Source organism: Ipomoea nil, unplaced genomic scaffold (assembly GCF_001879475.1).
Source record: "Ipomoea nil cultivar Tokyo-kokei standard unplaced genomic scaffold, Asagao_1.1 scaffold2735, whole genome shotgun sequence".
Classification (NCBI taxonomy): domain Eukaryota; kingdom Viridiplantae; phylum Streptophyta; class Magnoliopsida; order Solanales; family Convolvulaceae; genus Ipomoea; species Ipomoea nil.
Window position 1 is genome coordinate 907,501 of NW_017619163.1, and position 17,822 is coordinate 925,322.

General features: G+C 33.8%; 1 long non-coding RNA gene across 1 annotated transcript in view; it reads right to left on the reverse strand.

Annotated features, from left to right (window-relative positions):
- Nucleotides 1-4,873, reverse strand: part of LOC109156558 — a 7,153-nt gene extending 2,280 nt beyond the window's left edge. Inside the window, exon 1 of the long non-coding RNA XR_002050051.1 lies at nucleotides 4,846-4,873. This is a non-coding gene — a long non-coding RNA (uncharacterized LOC109156558). The remainder of the gene's footprint in view (nucleotides 1-4,845) is intronic.
- Between the last annotated feature and the right edge of the window lie 12,949 nt (nucleotides 4,874-17,822).

Consider the following 17,822-nt stretch of genomic DNA (forward strand, 5'->3'; position numbering starts at 1 on the left):
ACGAGGGGAGAGGGAATACTACTTGGAGCCTTACCGAACCAGCAACATATAATTGCGTATATAACACAAACACGTAATCTTCATCTGATCTGGAATGAAATCTCTTATAGTTGAGACATAAATCTAGGGCCAATGAGTGCTACAGTAGTGCCTTGCGGGGTCGTAGCGCCGGTTACCGAGGGTTTTTATCCTTGAGGAGCTTGATTTCAATTGAAGATTTTTTTAGTGTGAAGTGTAAGTAGTAAGGGCGCATTTCACAATGATAAACATAATATACCTTGTTTAAGGGTTGGGTATTGAATAAGAATAAGGAATTTTTTATTTATCACTCTCAGATATAACTCTCTGATCGAATTGAAAGCTCTTGCTTGTTGTCTGTAGCGGTAGTATAGACTTTCATCTCTATACCGGGGTTTCTTCCTTGTTGCTTGATAGTCCAGGAGGCTTAACTAAACAACAACAAAGAAAGTCTTTCTAAATAAGATATTTGTTTGTGCTAATCTATAAGAGTCTCAATTAGCCGTTGCTTGTTCGAACAAGGAAGACGCGTAGCGTCACTTTACTCACGCACAACGGCTTCTTATTAACATATAGCGTCTGTAGCGTTAGAAGCCGTTGCTTGTTCGGTAAGGTAATAGTTGCTTGAAGCCGTTGCTTGTTGAATATGGACATGGCCTTTTTAATCTCATTCGTATTCCGATCGAAGGAAGGAGGCTAGCCCCGAAAATGCGTAGCCCGTAGGTTCGTTTGTCGTTGGGGCTTAAATGAACCCTGTGACTCATTCCTTCGGTCGAGCGTTCTTCGGGCATCGACAATCTATCACTAAATCACAGGCCGCTCTATCATTGTCTGATTTTTGGTTGTATGATCACACTCAAAATTATGTATTTACTTATCGTATTTTTGCCCCTGCTCGGTAGTTCCGTAGCAGGTTGTTTCGGACGTTTTCTAGGAAAAGAAGGAACCGCTATAAAAACAACCATGTGCGTTTCATTCTCTTTGATCTTATCTTTGATTGCTTTTTATGAAGTCGCACCGGGAGCTAGTGCTTGCTATCTAAGAATTGCTCCATGGATCTCATCGGAAATGTTTGATGCTTTTTGGGGCTTCTTTGGCGACCGTGAAGTCACCGGATGAATTGCTGAGTAAATAGATCAGATCTGGACGTGGCTGTTGCTCCGCGGCGATACGGACTCGACCTGCTCCTACCCACCCCGGGGCACCATAGCATGTCGGGAATAAGGGGGGACATACTGAACGTAACCACTCCCTTGGTTGGGGGCTGTGCCGCCCTGCATTTCGATCGATACACAGTTGAGGAGGCCGATCACGAACGCTACAGGTGTGGGAGCGATCCTGGTCAGGGAAGGCTAAGATGGCGCCTCGCATATGGGTAGCAAGAGGGCGCTTATGCCCCGACGGTGGGGCCTTATGGGGAAGGGCCCAGCCCAATAGGGACAGCACACCCCCCACTGAGCGCACCTCTGTATCGACTGAATCACTCTTTTGGTTTAGTCGGTGGAACCGGTGAACCACGCGAGCTAGTTAGATGCGTGGGGCAGAGGGCTCGTAGTACCCCCTTTGATTGATCCAGCCATTTCTTCGCTTCGGTAGTTAATCACCTACTAAAGGGGCAAGCCTGGACGCCTTATTTGAGACTACTAAGGCAGGCGGTGGACTCTTTCATTAGGTAAGGGAAGAAGGGGCCTAAGCACGGCAGATACCGTACACTTGAGTGGCAAAGAAAAGCGAGACCTTACCTTTTTTTCCAGGCCTGTTCGAACATACGGTTCCCGCGGAAGATCAAGTTGGTGAGCCGTGTGATGGGAAACCTTCCCGCACGGTTCGGAGAACACTGAGTTAGAATGAGAGGTTTACCACCACATCATTGCATGCAAGGGGAGTGATATGAACCTAGTCCAAAGTTCAAATAAAGATGGAGTATTGTCCCAAGAATGCTCTCAATGTAAAGATAGAGATGGATCGAAATACCTTAAACCTCACGAGAAACCCTTTGTCTCGAATCCTCGAAGACTTGGAAGAATCCCATTGTAGCTTCAAGTACCTCGATGATGCAATCTTCAATCAACTAGAGTCGGATCTAGTTTCCTTCGATTCAAGAACGAGTCCACGAACCTAAATCTAAGGTTGAAGAAAGGAAGATTGATTCGAGTCCACGAATCAATTTGCTAGTCGAGTCCACGACTAGCCACTAATTGAGTCCACAATTAGCCATAAGGTTTCTTACACAAGTGTAAAGAAAAACTTAAGAATTTTATTGATTTAAAGCCTCTCCAAAACTGATATGGATGTGCCCTATTTATAGGTATAGGGCAGCATTGTAATCTAAATACAATGGGAAAAAGAGTCCTAAACCTAATCTAGAAAACAAGTAAATAGAGTTTTATTTAGAAAAGGAATTAAGGAATCCTTTCTAAATACAACTAGTGTTTTCTCTTTACTTCCAAACAATTTAAAATAATGATGACCACAAATAATAAAGCTAATTTGGGCCTTGAATCTTGTGATTGGCCCAATTTGTATTCTTAATGGATCTTCATTATGTTGGGTCGCATCATCCTCCCCTTCTTGAAAAATGATTCGACCTCGAATCTTCTAAACATTGTCTTCGATCTGTGGCATCACTTGAAACGGGCCACTATAATACTTTCCTCTATCGAATGGAATTATTATTGGACTTCCTTGATTCTTCCACCAATGGTGTTTTGAAGATGTAGTTATGGACTTTTTAATGAGCCTACTATGTTCCCTTATTGGATTCCGTGTGAGCTGGTTCCTATTAGTTACTGCTAGTTTCTAAGGCGTGGTTTAGAGTATGAACGATCTGAGTCAATTGTTGCTGGTTCTGGGTCAGGAGGTCGCGGGTAATGACTCAGAGGTCCCTGGTCGTTCTCCTTATGGTGCCATTCCGGTTGTCTACAGATTCAACACCAGACGTGGGCGTAAGTTAGGGGTTTGCGCCCTTAACTGTAAGAATTTCCTATTCTAAGCACAGAATATATATTTAGGAAAGTTAAACATAACGTGGTAAATAAACTCACAGCCTAACAGCGCGTCACAATGTTCCTAGCTCGTATGTGACGAAGTACTTAGAATCCGAACTTATTGTCCTAAAGTCTTATCTCAGGGTCTTATCCTAGGGTCGAACTTAGGCTCTGATGCCAACTGTAACACCCCTAATTTTTAAAACATATAAAATCTTATATAAATAATGCAAACTATCATTGATTATCCCAAACAGAGCATAAACAATCCGTAAGAGTCGGGGTGCTATACCACATCTAGGTTTGAGAACCTGGATGCACAGGCTAGACTAACTGAACAAGGCATAAACTATAATTAGCATCCATAATACAATTCAAGGCTCACATGCCGTCTAACTACTACTAAGCTAAATCCACGGGTCCATGTAACGCGCTCCTTAGCTAAGATCGTCACCTGAAAAAACATATCGTAGCAACCTTCAGCGAATGATGCTGAGTAACCCACTCTCACGCGTTAAGTACAAAAAGTATAAGTATAGGAAATCATTTTGAAACTAGAATACATATATAGCTTTAAGCAACACTAGCTTACAAATCAGAATCAGGACTCAGAACATAATAACGGAGCGACATCACGAATACCACAAATCATGCGTCCTATGATTACAAGGCATAATAAATAGGCAAGCACATGATTAACAATTAAAGGCAAGCAACGGGATTCAATAACCATAACTTAGCAAATAAGCATCAGAACACACAATCTATCTTCCAACCTTATACCAAGTTCCAACATTTACTCCTCTCCATCCTTATATCAGTTCCAACCTGTACCTCCAGGCCACCCTTATATCGCCTCCCTTATTCATCCAGAGCAACTACATGCCCCACTCTGTAACCACCAACAAGTCCACCAACATGGTAGCACCGAAGTGTCAGTCGCATGGTTCGTGCCTCTAGCACCACTACCAAGGGGTCATCACATATAGCTCTAACATGACACCGCGGCACTTATACCCTGACCCAAGCCTTTATAGCCAGCAAGTCTAAGGGGTGGTCCGTGCCTTTACCACGATAACCGAGCACTCATTGTTCTTTTTGCCAACAATTCATTTCCACCAATCGCAATCTCATTCTCATCAGTCACATCGATCATTGTGCAATGACCACGATACCCATCATCAATCATGTAATCAACAATAACAATCAAGGCACATTAACAAATGACACATATACACACAAATTCCTAGAACAGTACTCAAAACATCATACGAGACTCATAAACATCAAACGGGGTACAACGGGACACGGGGAAAACATCCCGCCGCACACCCACTTTCCAGCGGGTGGGCGGTGGGTGGTGGACCACCCACCGGTGGGCGTCCACTTTCCAGTGGGTGGCCGGCGGGCAGGCCACTGCCCGGTGGAACTTGGGTAGCCGGGTAGCGGGTAGGTAGTGGGGATTCGTCCCCCCACTGGTACGAAGGTAGAAATCCCAGTTCGGTGTTCGTTCGTGGAACTCAAAACCATATCCAAACACATTCTAACATGTAGCAACAACATCACGGATTCAATTAACGAAGATTAAACCATGAATCATTCCAATTACGTTCTAACACGATTCCTAACCATGCCAAGACTCGACATCAATCACATAACGGTTCAGGAGCATCCGGAACCTCAAGAACATCAAGAAATCTATATGCAAAGCCCAAAAGACAAGTCCTAGGCTAGACTCAACACCCGAGCATGCATAAACCCACCCAATAACACCAAGAATATCATAACACGAGATTCACGATATAAACCCTAGGGACAAGCTGTAGACATAATTAAATACAAGATCACACATATAATCAATCACAACATCAAGATCATCAAGATTATCAAATAAACACAACATAAACCCTAGGCAAAGCTCTATCAAGACTCAATCGCAGAATCACACATCAAAGGGGCCAATAATCAAGATATAGCAAGGAAAATAGGTTTTGTAAGACATTGGTTACCTCTTAGCCCTAATCGATTCCCTCGGCTACTAAGGTTCTTTCCTATGATTCTTCTCCTAATCGATCTATCTTCCTAAGCTTGCTGGTGGGGGATTTCCTGCGAGATTTTCGAGTAAGAAGGATGTGAGGAAGGGTTCTATCTGCTTCCTAATCTTCTATTTATATATTTAAGGGAAACCTATTCAGAGTCTGGATGATAAGACCCACTTTCCTTATTCCTTACGGGCTTAAGGTTTCTAGTTCACGCAAAGGTTCACGATTCATTGAGGTCCGCATAGATTAATTAAGAGAATTATAATTGGATTAAATTCTTCTTAATTATTTTAATTAACGGGATTAATTTAATAATTAATTCGGGTTTGAAGACCGTAACACGGGGTGTTACAGTGCAGCTGCCGGGTACTGTATTTTAGCATCTTTGTTGGCAATCTTCTCCATCAAGAATTCTTCTTTGTGGTGCAGGTTTTCCTCGTGCTCTGCCATTTATTTCCAGTTCGGGGCTCCGATTGTTCGGATATTAACATTCAAACCATAACACCATTCATTGGCTAGTTCGGAGCTCCGGTTGGGGCGGTAGGAAAAGAGAAGAGATGTTGAGAAGGAGAACACATTGGAATGACAGAAATGTCCCTCATTTAGACGGTCAAGACGGAAAATTAGAGGGAGGACCAAAAGTGACACCATTACAAAAAGAGTGGCTATAAAGTGGCAAAATTTGTTATGAAGGACTAAAAGTGTCCAAGCCGCTATAAGTCTAGGACCAAAAAAGGAATTGACTCTAGGAAGATCATATCAGAGCTGCTGTTTGCAATTGTTGCTTTTTCTTATTTCAAACACATGGCTAACTAGTAAGGGTGGTAATTCGGTTCAGATTTCCAAACTAAATCGTATTCAATCGAACTAGTCCGATTCGGTAATATACTAAACAATCGAACAATAATGAATTCTTGTATACTGTACGATTCGATAAAAATCAAACCGAACCGAACGCTTGGGTAAAAAATTGAATTGAACCGACCGTTTAACTTTTTAATAATAATAATAATAATAATAATAATAATATATATTAATCTCTTATAAAGAGAATACAAAGTAAAATATATATATATATATATATATATATATATATATATATATATATATATATATATATATATATATATTTTACTTTGTATTCTCTTTATAAGAGATTAATATATATATATATATTTTATATTTTCCCAATTCATCAATTTTAAATTTGTCATTTTATATAATTTTCTTCATTTATATATTTTCCCTATTATTTAACTTCTATAATTCTCAATTTTCGATTCTTCGCTTCCGCATTATTCCGCTATATTCCTAACAAAATTGAATGATTAATTTACAACCTATTTAAGCTGCTTAACTTATAAAAGAAGTCTACTTACTGATGATTGAAAAACAATAGGGAAAATCCCATAAACCAATAAAAAATAACTTAACGCTATAAGTAAGGAGATATATGTGCACAGAAATAATCTATATATTATATATAAAAACAAAATCCTAAAATTTTAACTTCCCGCCCAATTGCTACAAAATCTCTCCTCCAAATAAAATATATTGATTTCTACTTTCCCATTCGTACAATAATTCTGCGTAAAAATAAGTCTCGTTAAAATTCTTTTCTAATATTATAAAATCACTAATACAATCTATCTATCTATACTATATATAAAAACAAAATCCTGAAATTTTAACTTCCCGACCAATTCTTAAAAAATCTCACTTCCTAATAAAATAAATTGATTTCTACTTTCCCATTCGTACAATAATTCTGCGCAAAAATTATTTTCTAATATTATAAAATAGTGTAATACAATCTATACTATATACAAAAACAAAATCCTGAAATTTTAACTTCTCGCCCAATTTCTAAAAAATCTCTCTTCTTAATAAAATATATTGATTTCTACTTTCCCATTCGTACAATAATTCTGCGTAAAAATTATTTTCAAATATTATAAAATAGTGTAATACAATCTATACTATCTATAAAAACAAAATCCTGAAATTTTAACTTCCCACCCTATTCCTAAAAAATCTCTCTTCCTAATAAAATATATTTATTTTTACTTTCCCATTCGTACAATAATTCTGTGTAAAAATTATTTTCGAATATTATAAAATAGTGTAATACAATCTATACTATATATAAAAAAAAATCCTGAAATTTTAACTTCCCCCCCTAAAAAACCTCTCTTCCTAATAAAATATATTGATTTCTACTTTCCCATTCGAACAATAATTCTGCGTTAAAATTATTTTCTAATATTATAAAATAGTGTAATACAATCTATACTATATATAAAAATAAAATCCTGAAATTTTAACTTCTCACTAATTCCTAAAAAATCTCCCTTCCTAATAAAATATATTGATTTCTACTTTCTCATTCGTACAATAACTCTGCGTTAAAAGTATTTTCTAATATTATTAAATAGTATTATACAATCTATACTATATATAAAAACAAAATCCTGAAATTTTAACTTCCCACCCAATTCCTAAAAAATCTCTCTTCCTAATAAAATATATTGATTTCTACTTTCCCATTCGTACAATAATTCTGCCTTAAAAGTATTTTCTTATATTATAAAATAGTGTAATACAATATATACTATATATAAAATCAAAATCCTGAAATTTTAACTTCTCGCCCCAATTCCTAAAAAATCTCCCTTCCTAATAAAATATATTGATTTCTACTTTTCCATTCGTACAATAATTCTGCGTTAAAAGTATTTTCTAATATTATAAAATAGTGTTATACGATCTATACTATATATTAAAACAAAATCCTGAAATTTTAACTTCCCGCCCAATTGCTAAAAAATCTCTCTTCCTAATAAAATATATTGATTTCTACTTTCCCATTCGTACAATAATTCTGCGTTAAAAGTATTTTCTAATATTATAAAATAGTGTAATACAATATCTCTCTTCCTAATAAAATACATTGATTTCTACTTTCTCATTCGTACAATAATTCTGTGTTAAAATTCTTTTCTAATATTATAAAATAGTATACAAAATCCTGAAATTTTAACTTTCGCCCAATTGCTAAAAAATCCCTCTTCCTAATAAAATATATTGATTTCTACTTTCTTATTCGTACAATAATTCTGCGTTAAAAGTATTTTCTAATATTATAAAATAGTGTAATACAATATCTCTCTTCCTAATAAAATATATTGATTTCTACTTTCTCATTCGTACAATAATTTTGTGTTAAAATTCTTTTCTAATATTATAAAAGAGTGTAATACAATCTATACTATATATAAAAACAAAATCCTGAAATTTTAACTTCCCACCTTATTCCTAAAAAATCTCTCTTCCTAATAAAATATATTTATTTTTACTTTCCCATTCGTACAATAATTCTGTGTAAAAATTATTTTCGAATATTATAAAATAGTGTAATACAATCTATACTATATATAAAAAAAAATCCTGAAATTTTAACTTCCTGCCCAATTCCTAAAAAACCTCTCTTCATAATAAAATATATTGATTTCTACTTTCCCATTCGAACAATAATTCTGCGTTAAAATTATTTTCTAATATTATAAAATAGTGTAATACAATCTATACTATATATAAAAATAAAATCCTGAAATTTTAACTTCTCACTAATTCCTAAAAAATCTCCCTTCCTAATAAAATATATTGATTTCTACTTTCTCATTCGTACAATAACTCTGCGTTAAAAGTATTTTCTAATATTATTAAATAGTATTATACAATCTATACTATATATAAAAACAAAATCCTGAAATTTTAACTTCCCACCCAATTCCTAAAAAATTTCTCTTCCTAATAAAATATATTGATTTCTACTTTCCCATTCGTACAATAATTCTGCCTTAAAAGTATTTTCTTATATTATAAAATAGTGTAATACAATATATACTATATATAAAATCAAAATCCTGAAATTTTAACTTCTCGCCCAATTCCTAAAAAATCTCCCTTCCTAATAAAATATATTGATTTCTACTTTTCCATTCGTACAATAATTCTGCGTTAAAAGTATTTTCTAATATTATAAAATAGTGTTATACGATCTATACTATATATTAAAACAAAATCCTGAAATTTTAACTTCCCGCCCAATTGCTAAAAAATCTCTCTTCCTAATAAAATATATTGATTTCTACTTTCCCATTCGTACAATAATTCTGCGTTAAAAGTATTTTCTAATATTATAAAATAGTGTAATACAATATCTCTCTTCCTAATAAAATACATTGATTTCTACTTTCTCATTCGTACAATAATTCTGTGTTAAAATTCTTTTCTAATATTATAAAATAGTATACAAAATCCTGAAATTTTAACTTTCGCCCAATTGCTAAAAAATCCCTCTTCCTAATAAAATATATTGATTTCTATTTTTCTTATTCGTACAATAATTCTGCGTTAAAAGTATTTTCTAATATTATAAAATAGTGTAATACAATATCTCTCTTCCTAATAAAATATATTGATTTCTACTTTCTCATTCGTACAATAATTTTGTGTTAATATTCTTTTCTAATATTATAAAAGAGTGTAATACAATATATCTATACTATATATAAAAACAAAATCCTGAAATTTTAACTTCCCGCCCAATTCCTAAAAAATCTCTCTTTCTAATAAAATATATTGATTTCTACTTTCACATTCGTACAATAATTCTGCATTAAAATTATTTTCTAATATTATAAAATAGTGTAATACAATCTATCTATATATAAAAACAAAATCCTAAAATTTTAACTTCCCTCCCAATTCCTAAAAAATCTCCCTTCGTAATAAAATATATTGATTTCTACTTTCCCATTCGTACAATAATTCTGCGTAAAAATTATTTTCTAATATTATAAAATAGTGCAATACAATCTATACTATCTATACTATATATAAAAATAAAATCCTGAAATTTTAACTTCCTCCCCAATTCCTAAAAAATCTCTCTTCCTAATGAAATATATTGATTTCTACTTTCACATTCGTAAAATAATTCTGCATTAAATTTTTTTTCTAATATTATAAAATAGTGTAGTACAATCTATACTATATATAAAAACAAAATCCTGAAATTTTAACTTCCCGCCTAATTCTTAAAATATCTCCCTTCCTAATAAAATATATTGATTTCTACTTTCCCTTTCGTACAATAATTCTGCGTTAAAATTCTTTTCTAATATTATAAAATATTGTAATACAATCTATACTATATATAAAAACAAAATCCTAAAATTTTAACTTCCTGCCTAATTCCTAAAATATCTCTCTTCCTAATAAAATATATTGATTTCTACTTTCCCATTCGTACAGTATTTATGCGTTAAAATGCTTTCGAAATCTATCCACCGCAAATTGCCGTAGCCGGTTTGGCTCACCAATTTCTAAAAAAAAAAAAATCTTTATTAAATAGTTCCTAAGAAAAAACTATGTGAACCTTATGTTTTATTAATGAATTTTTAAAATTTTAAATTAAAAATTGTCCCGTGCATTATTTTATAATCTTTCTTTATAATTTGTTAAATTATTTAAATATGATAAATTAGGGAATAATTAATGATTGTAATAGAAATTCTAGAAGAATATAGAATTGTAGAATATTTAATTATTATTATTGTGACTCACAGAATACAATACAAGAATATTTAATTATTGTTATATTATTATTGTGCCTCACGACCATTATATACTAACAGTACTTGAAAAGAAACTAATAATAATAATATTATGATAATAATATAAGTGGTAATAATAATATCTAAAAGTAATTAAGTGTTAATAATAATAGTAAGAATATTAACATAAGAATTATAACATAGGATAAATCGTAATAATTAATAACTATAGTCTAGGATTAAATTTGGAATTGTCAGGAAAGATAAGCGACCTCGGGTGAAATTAACTCTTAAATAATTATATATCGATTTAAATATTCTTAATATATTATAACAATTCCATTCCGTGCATCGCACGGGTAAAAATACTAGTCTTTACAAAAATAAACTGGACAAAAAAAAAAAAAATACTTATTCTAATGCTTTTGAGTTGAGCGGGAAAAGAGAGCAATTCTATTTGCAAAATCCTGTGACTTTATTTGTATAAGAGAAGAGATAAGAGATAAGATATTAACAATCCACAAATTAAAAGCAAAGGTTCCAGTGATTAGCATTTCACTTTTTCTTGTTGTTTTCATTTTTATACCAGATTGAAGACTGGGAGCGGTAAATTATTGTATAGACTATTTGTGTGAACCATAATAAAAAGTACATTTTTAATATATTATTTGTGTATTGAATGTACTTTATAATAAATAAGAGTTAATACCACAAATGATCCTCTGACTATTGGGATAATACTCATTTTAGTCCTCGACTTTTAATTCGACCAAAACACATACTTTAACTTTTATTTTTGACTACAAATAATCTTCCGTTATAATTTTTGTTAAGTGGATGTTAAATTTAAAGATAATATCATCAAATCTGGAGCATTGGGACCAATAAAAACAATTTATGTCCTAATTACTTCAAATTTCTCCGTCCTTATCACGATGAGAACTGATTGTATTATATTTTCTGAACTTAATTACAATGAGATCAGATGATGTGAATATATAGAATAGAGAGTCACAGTGTGACAATGATAAGAAGTAGAGAGTCACAGTGTGACAAGCATAAGAAGTTTTAAACAGACTCATATACATAGAGTCCTAATACTCCCCCTCAAGCACAGTGTATACTAGTAACTTGTAGCTTGTCCCTTAAGGAAGAAAATCTAGGTCCAGGCAGAGCTTTGGTGAAGATATCAGCAAGTTGATCCTTTGTGGAGATGAAGTTGACTTGGATATCGCCCGAAGCTACTCGATCACGAACAAAATGATAATCAATCTCCACATGCTTGGTGCGCGCATGAAAGATTGGATTGACACTCATATATGTAGCTCCTAGATTATCACACCATAATTTTGGAATGGAAATACCCGGAATCTGTATCTCACGCAATAATGACATAATCCATAGAACCTCAGCACAAACATCTGCAAGAGCTTTGTATTCAGCCTCAGTGGATGACCTGGCAACAGTTCTCTGTTTCTTGCAAACCCATGATATAAGATTGCTCCCCAAGAAAACAGCAAAACCACTCGTGGATTTTCGATCGTTAGGACAACCAGCCCAATCAGAATCAGAGAAAGCATGAATGTCTCTAGATGAGCACCGTCGTATGCGTAAACCATGATCAACTGTTCCCTTAACATACCTGAGTACCCGTTTGAGCTGCTCCCAGTGTGATATGGTGGGGGCATGCATATGCTGGCATAACTGATTAACTGCAAAGGATAGGTCAGGTCGTGTGACAGTGAGATATTGCAGTGCTCCAGCTAGACTCCTGTACTGTGTGGGATCATCATATAAATCTGAATTGAAGGGGACAGTTTTCGAGACAGAGATAGGTGTAGAAAGGGGTTTGCATTCAGACATTCCAGCCCGTTTTAAAATATCATTCATATACCGTTGTTGAGATAAAATAATCCCATTGTCACTCTTAACTGTTTCAATACCCAGAAAAAAATTTGGTTCACCAAGATCTCTGATTTTGAATGTAGCAGACAGTTTGGACAAGAGCTGAGACATAATACCTTGATCACTTCCCATTACAAGAATGTCATCCACGTACACCAATAGATAAACCAAAGCAGAGTCTTTAGAGTAATAGAACAGAGAGACATCTGTCTTGGATGCTTGAAAGCCAACCGATAATAAGAACGTATGTAGTCGATTAAACCAAGCTCTGGGAGCTTGTTTTAACCCATACAGAGATCTTTTTAACAAACAAACATGATTCGGGAAGTTAGCATCAATATAACCAGGGGGTTGCTTCATATAAACTGTTTCAGCCAGATTACCATTCAGAAAAGCATTATGAACATCTAGCTGTTTGATAGACCACCCAGATGATAAAGCTAGAGATAGAAGGAGTCTTACAGTCGTAGGCTTTACCACTGGACTAAAAGTGTCGAAGAAGTCCTGACCTGGAACCTGATTAAAACCTTTCGCAACCAGCCTGGCTTTATGCCTTTCAATAGCACCATCAGCCTTTCTCTTCGTACGAAACACCCATTTACAGCCAATAATATTCATACCTGCAGTGGGTGGAACTAGAGACCATGTGTGGTTATGCAGGAGAGCATTGAATTCTTGGTCCATGGCTTCACGCCACTCAGGATATTTGACAGCTTGAGAGTAACATGTGGGTTCCGTGGGATGCACTTGAGCTACTAGAGCAAAAAGAGGAGCATCTGCGTTGCTGCGAGTGGCCATAGAGTGAGTGCGGACATTGGGCCTGATGGACCGCCCACGTGGACGGCCTCGCCGGCGAGCAACAGGCTCTACAGGATCACCCGACGAGGCAGCCTGTCCAGGATCCACGGCTGGTTCGAATGAAGCAGGTAGCGGCGGTTCTGGCAGCTCATCATTGGACACGGCAGGAATAGGTGTGCTGTGACTGAGAACAGATTCCGCCCAAGGTCCAGAAAACGGAGTAGATAGATCCTGCAAAGAAGTTTTAGTAGCAAAGGGGAAAACTTCTTCATCAAATCTGACATGCATACATGTGTAAATCTTATTAGTATGTAAGTCCATGCATCTGTACCCCCTAAAGGACTCAGGATAACCTAGGAAGACACATGGAGAAGACCTGTATGACATCTTATGACGATTATATGGTCGAAGATGAGGGTAGCATAAACACCCAAAGACACGAAGAAAAAGATAGGAAGGAGGGGATTTATGTAACAGGAGATGAGGACTGGAGTTATTTAATACAGAAGATGGCATTCTGTTAATTAAATAGACAGCAGTCTCAAAGGCAAAATCCCAAAATTTTAAAGGAACAGAGGCATGAGCTAGAAGAGCCAGACCAGTTTCAACAATGTGACGATGTTTTCGTTCAACACGACCGTTCTGTTCATGTGTATAGGCACAGGATTGTCTATGTTGAATTCCTAATTGAACAAACAAAGAATGCAACTTTTTGTACTCAGCACCTAAATCAGACTGAATGGCCTTTATTTTGCAATTAAAGGACCACTCAACAAGAGTACGAAATTTATCAAAGATGACATAAAGATCAGACTTTAATTTCATAGGAAAGAACCATGTATAACGGGAATAGTCATCCACAAAGATCACAAAATAACGGAAGCTAGAAGTAGATAAAGTGGGCGCAGGACCCCAAATGTTTGTGTAAATAAGATCTAGGACTTGAGAACTAGAGGAAGCAACATGGGGGAGGGGAAAACGGGCAGATTTGCCTAATTGACACGCATTGCATAAAGAATTATGACAACGAATATTATCACGAGACCCACTAACCAAACAAGAACGAAGTATATGGCTAAGAACACGGTTATGAGGATGACCTAGACGATTGTGCCAAGTGGAAGCTGAGGCACGAGCGGAAATAAACGCTGATGGAGACGAACTAGGTAATGAAAGTGTGTATAGTCCCCCCGAACTATTGCCCCGAAGAAGTATTTCCTTGGTATTGATATCTTTTACAACAAAAAAGGAGGGGTGAAACTCAAAAAAGACTTTATTATCGGATGCAAACTTCTGAACAGATAATAAAGAATTAGACAAACGCGGAACGTGAAGTATATCAGACAATGTAAATGATCTAGAAGGGGTATTAAAAGAGGCATGGCCAACATGACTAATAGATAAACCCATACCGTCACCGACACGTAAAGTGTCATTACCAGTGTACTTCTCCGATGTAGAAAGGGCAGCGATGTTCGGAGTTGCATGATTTGTGGCTCCAGTGTCCGGAACCCATGTATGAGAATTTGACGAGGTTTTAGCAACTAAACCATTCTGAAACACCAAATTAGCCTGAGAACCCGGAGCCCCTGAATATCGCCGAAAACAGTTGACTCCCGTGTGACCGAAACTTTTGCAAATTTGACACGGATCATTATAGCGCCAAAAACAATTGGCTCCCGTGTGACCAAAACGTTTACAAATTTGACATGGATCATCATAGCGCCAAAAACAATTGGCTCCCGTGTGACCAAAACGTTTACAAATTTGACACGGATCATCATAGCGCCAAAAACAATTGACTCCTGTGTGGCCGAAACCTTTACAGATTTGACACGGATCATCGAAGCCACGTTGCTGACCTCCACGGTAATTAAGGTTGCCATCGCAGCGCTGCATCTTCTTAATTTTATGAATCACAAAACCCTAGCTAACTGATACCAGATGAGAACTGATTGTATTATATTTTCTGAACTTAATTACAATGAGATCAGATGATGTGAATATATAGAATAGAGAGTCACAGTGTGACAATGATAAGAAGTAGAGAGTCACAGTGTGACAAGGATAAGAAGTTTTAAACAGACTCATATACATAGAGTCCTAATAATCACGTCACATTATCACATTCATTATATTACCTTTTTTTTTTTTTTTTGAAAACCATTCATTATATACTATCTATCTACTATACTAATAAGAGCTCAAGAGAGTTAGGCCTATAATGGATAGAAAAAATGGCGGTCAAATTTTTTAATCAAATGAATGGCTCAGATTGATCAAATTTTAATTTTTCCTTGAGATTTTCTAATTTCTACTATACTAATAAGAGCCCAAGAGAGTTAGGCCTATAATAGGTAGAAAAAATGGTGGTTAAATTTTTTAATCAAATGAATGACTCAGATTGATCAGATTTTAATTTTTCGTTAAGATTTTCTAATTTATCCTTAATGAATATGATTTTCCGTTAACTTTTCCGTTAAATATTATTTTTTCTGTTAGTTCACCGTTAACTTACTCATTGATTTCAATAAGAAAGGTCTTAGGTTCGAGCCTCATCCCAATCAAAGTTGACATAATTAGTACTCTATTTTACTCTCATTAAATTAAATACTCCGTAATAATTTAGTAGCTACAACAAAAAATAATACATATGCATTCTTTAATTTAGAATTATGTGTCTACAATGTCTTTATTCAAAAAAAATTATTCATTATCTATAAATTAAATAACAGAAATAATTTCATTAGTTATATTGTATTTATTTTTCTCGAATATAAAAATTCTTTACATTCAAATTCATCAATTGATTATATTCGCTACATTGTCCCTATAATGTCTTTATTAAAAAAAATTATTCATTATCAATAAATTAATTAAGAGAAATATTTTTATTAGTTATATTGTCTTTATTTTTCTCCAATGTAAAAATTCTTTACATTTAAATTCATCAATTGATTATATTCACTACGTTGTCTATTATTTTTTTTTTGTGCACTATTTTTTAATTAAATATCAAAGTTATAATTCAAAATAATGCTATATATTTATTTACCAAGTATTTTATTAATACCATGAAAAATTTAAAAAATATAATTAATAAAGTCAATCTTATTAACTACTCAAGGGATTTATTGACAAAGAGAGTATTCAAATCACACAACAAATTGAAGTGAGAACTATCTTGCAATGTCCTTGTTTGACAATCAGCAGTTAGCGTTAGCGGATTATATTAGCGGATTTGACCAGCGAATTATATCAACGGTTGGTAAAAATATATTTAAAAAAATTAGTTGTTTAGATTAACATGTAAACTGACCAAAGGATATACATATATTTAATAATAATAACAACAACAACAACAACAACAACAACAACAACAATAATAATAATAATTGTTTTAAAAAATAAAATTAAGCCAATCATATTAACTACTTGGGGGATTTATTGACAAAAAGATTAGAGTATTCAAATCGCACAATAAATTGAAGTAGAAACTACCTCGCAATGTCCTTGTTTGACAATAAGCAGTTAGCTCTTCAATATTAGTATATATATTTAATATTTTATGCCCCAATTTTTATTTGGTCTCCCTTATGTCTCGTATTTGGTTTCAATCATACCTATACAATTATTTTATTGACAATTATAGTCAATCTTGACTATATTATCTTGCATTTGTAAACTTAGAATTGCCTATTTAAATACAAAAATTCAACATTTAATTATCTATGCATGATCGAGCAATTCCAATATAATATTGCCTTGATATACTTTAAAGTACTTATTTTTTTTAAAAAAAAAAAACAAAACATTGGGCATTATCCCAATCGTGCAATGCGCGTAAAAAACTAGTATTATCCTTAATAAATATGATTATCCGTTAACTTTTCCGTTAAATATTATCTTTTCCGTTAATTTATGTTAGTTCACCGTTAACTTAGTCATTGATTTCAATAAGAAAGGTCTTAGATTCGAACCTCATCCCAATAGAAGTTGGCATAATTAGTACTTTATTTTACGCTTATTAAATTAAATAATATATTTAGTAGCTACAACAAAAAATAATACATATGCATTTCTTTAATATAGAATTATGTGTCTACAATGTCTTTATTAAAAAAAAATATTCATTATCAATAAATTAAATAAGAGAAATAATTTCATTAGTTATATTGTATTTATTTTTCTCCAATATAAAAATTCTTTACATTCAAATCCATCATAAATCCATGGATTTATGAATGTGCAGTTATGAAATTATGAATTTTCTTTTATGAGATTATGAATTTTCATGAGATTATGAATTTTCTTTTATGCGATTATGAATTTTCTCTTATGAAATTATGAATTTTCTGTTATGAGATTATGAATTTACAGAAAATTCATAATTACATAGCTGTAAATTCATAATCTCATACCAGAAAATTCATAATTTAATAAATATTTTT